The sequence below is a fragment of the Triticum dicoccoides genome, chromosome 1A, assembly GCF_002162155.2.
Source record: "Triticum dicoccoides isolate Atlit2015 ecotype Zavitan chromosome 1A, WEW_v2.0, whole genome shotgun sequence".
Classification (NCBI taxonomy): Eukaryota; Viridiplantae; Streptophyta; class Magnoliopsida; order Poales; family Poaceae; genus Triticum; species Triticum dicoccoides.
The window spans coordinates 398780253-398783783 of record NC_041380.1 but is presented as its reverse complement, the minus strand read 5'-3'; positions in this window follow the sequence as shown (position 1 = coordinate 398783783).

Below are 3531 nucleotides of genomic sequence, written 5' to 3'. Positions count from 1 at the left end.
CAAGAAATGAAATAAAACAATGATCAAGATCTTCATCAAGCTCCCACTTGAGCTGGGTTGCGTCATCTGCACTGGTATCATCGGCACCTGCAATTGTTTGGAAGTATCTGTGAGATCTTGATCATTGTTTTGTTTCGTTTCCTGTTGAGTAGTAGTGCTGCCCAGTTGGGATGATTGGGGATCTAGCATTTTGGGTTGTCTTCTTTTATTTTGGTTCCGTAGTCGGACCTTGTTTGTATTCTCGATGATGTATGACAACTTATATTTGTGTGAAGTGGCGATTGTAAGCCAACTCTTTATCCCTTTCTTATTCAGTACATGGGATGTGTAAAGATTACCCCTCTTGCGACATGCCTACCATGCGTCTATGCCTCTAAGTCGTGCCCCGACACGTGGGAGATATAGCTGCATTGTGGGTGTTACAATACATTTCTCGTTTATGGAGGTGACAAAGAGCTCGTCGTAAATGGTTACGTCGATGCAAGCTTTGACACTGATCCGGATGACTCTAAGTCACAAACCGGATACGTATTTATATTGAATGGTGGAGCTATCAGTTGGTGCAGTTCCAAGCAGAGCGTCGTGGTGGGATCTACGTGTGAAGCGGAGTCCATAGCTGCTTCGGAAGCAGCAAATGAAGGAGTCTGTATGAAGGAGTTCATATTCGATCTAGGTGTAATACCTAGTGCATCGGTTCCAATGAAAATCTTTTGTGACAATACTGGATCAATTGCCTTGGCGAAGGAATCCAGATTTCACAAGAGAACCAAACACATCAAGAGACGCTTCAATTCCATCCACAATCAAGTCAAGGAGGGAGACATAGAGATTTGCAAGATACATATGAATCTAAATGTTGCAGATCTGTTGACTAAGCCTCTCTCATGAGCAAAACATGATCAGCACCAAGACTTCGTGGGTGTTAGAATCATTACTATGTAATCTAGATTATTGACTCTAGTGCAAGTGGGAGACTGAAGGAAATATGCCCTAGAGGCAATAATAAAGTTGGTCTTTATATTTCCTTATATCATGATAAATGTTTATTATTCATGCTAGAATTGTATTAACCGGAAACTTAGTACATGTGTGAATACATGGACAAACTGAGTGTCCCTAGTATGCCTCTACTAGACTAGCTCGTTAATCAAAGATGGTTAAGTTTCCTAACCATAGACATGTGTTGTCATTTGATGAACGGGATCACATCATTAGAGAATGGTGTGATGGACAAGACCCATCCATTAGCTTAGCATAATGATCATTTACTTTTATTGCTATTGCTTTCTTCATGACTTATACATGTTCCTCTCACTATGAGATTATGCAACTCCTGAATACCGTTGTAACACCTTGTGTGCTATCAAACGTCACAATGTAACTGGGTGATTAAAGATGCTCTACAGGTGTCTCCGATGGTGTTTGTTGAGTTGGCATAGATCGATATTAGGATTTGTTACTCCGAGTACCGGAGATGTATCTCTGGGCCCTCTCGGTAATGCACATCACTATGAGCCTTGCAAGAAATGTCACTAATGAGTTAGTTACGAGATGATGCATTACGGAATGAGTAAAGAGACTTGACAGTGATGAGATTGAACTAGGTATGATGATACCGACGATCGAATCTCGGGCAAGTAACATACCGATGACAAAGGGAACAATGTATGTTGTTATGCGGTTTGACCAATAAAGATCTTTGTAGAATATGTCGGAGCCAATATGAGCATCCAGGTTCCGCCATTGGTTATTGACCGGAGATGTGTCTCGGTCATGTCTACATAGTTCTCAAACCCATAGGGTCTGCACACTTAACGTTCGATGACGATTTGTATTATGAGTTATGTGATTTGATGACCAAAGTATGTTTGGAGTCCCGGATGAGATCATGGACATGACGAGGAGTCTCGAAATGGTCGAGAGGTATAGTTCGATATATTGGAAGATTATATTCGGACACCAGAATGGTTCCGAAGTGTTTCGGGTATTTTCGAAGTACCGGGAGGTTACCGGACCCCCCCCCCCCCGGGGAAGTAATGGGCCTTAATGGGCTTTAGGGGAAAGGAGAGAAGGGCCTCAAGGGGTGCCCCCCCATGGCTGGTCCGAATTGGACTAGGAGGGGGCAGCACCCCCCTCTTTCCTTCTCCCCTCTTCCTCCTTCCCTCCTTCTCCTAGTTGGAATAGGAAAGGGGGGGGGGGCGCATCCTACTTGGACCGAGAGTCCAAGTAGGACTCCCCCCTATGGCACGGCCCCCTTGGGCCGACCTCCTCTTCACCCCTTCTTTATATACGTGAGAGGGGGGCACCCAAAGGCACACCAAGTCTTCTCTTAGCCGTGTGCGGTGCCCCCCTCCACAGTTACACACCTCAGTCATATCGTCGTAGTGCTTAGGCGAAGCCCTGCGCCGGTAACTTCATCATCACCATCAACACGTCGTCGTGCTGACGAAACTGTCCCTCGTCCTCAATTGGATCAAGAGCTCAAGGGACATCATCGTGCTGAACATGTGCTAAACGCGAAGGTGTCGTATGTTCGGTGCTAGGACTGGTTGGATCGCGAAGATGTTCGACTACATTAACCGCGTTACTAAATGCTCCCGCTTTCGGTCTACGAGGGTACGTAGACACACTCTCCCCTCTTGTTGCTATGCATCTCTGATGTCTACTACACAACCTTCTTCTTGTAGACGTTGGTGGGCCTCCAAGTGCAGACGTTTGTAGGACAGTAGCAAATTTCCCTCAAGTGGATGACCTAAGGTTTATCAATCTGTAGGAGGCGTAGGATGAAGATGGCCTCTCTCAAGAAACCCTGCAACCAAATAACAAAGAGTCTCTTGTGTCCCCAACACACCCAATACAATGGTAAATTGTATAGGTGCACTAGTTCGGTGAAGAGATGGTGAAACAAGTGGTATATGGATAGTAGATAAAGGTATTTGTAATCTGAAATAATAAAAACAGCAAGGTAGCAAGTGATAAAAGTGAGCATAAATGGTATTGCAATGATAGGAAACAAGGCCTAGGGTTCATACTTTCGCTAGTGTAAGTTCCCTCAACAATACTAACATAATTGGATCATAAAACTATCCCTCAACATGCAACAAAGAGTCACTCCAAAGTCACTAATAGCGGAGAACGAACGAAGAGATTATGGTAGGGTACGAAACCACCTCAAAGTTATTCTTTCCAATCAATCTGTTGGGCTATTCCTATAAGTGTCACAAACAGCCCTAGAGTTCGTACTAGAATAACACCTTAAGACACAAATCAACCAAAACCCTAATGTCACCTAGATACTCCAATGTCACCTCAAGTATCCGTGGGTATGATTATATGATATGCGTCACACAATCTCAGATTCATCTATTCAACCAACACAAAGGACCTCAAAGAGTGCCCCAAAGTTTCTACCGGAGAATCACGACGAAAACGTGTGCCAACCCCTATGCATAGGTTCATGGGCGGAACCCGCAAGTTGATCACCAAAACATATATCAAGTGAATCACGTGATATCCCATTGTCACCACATA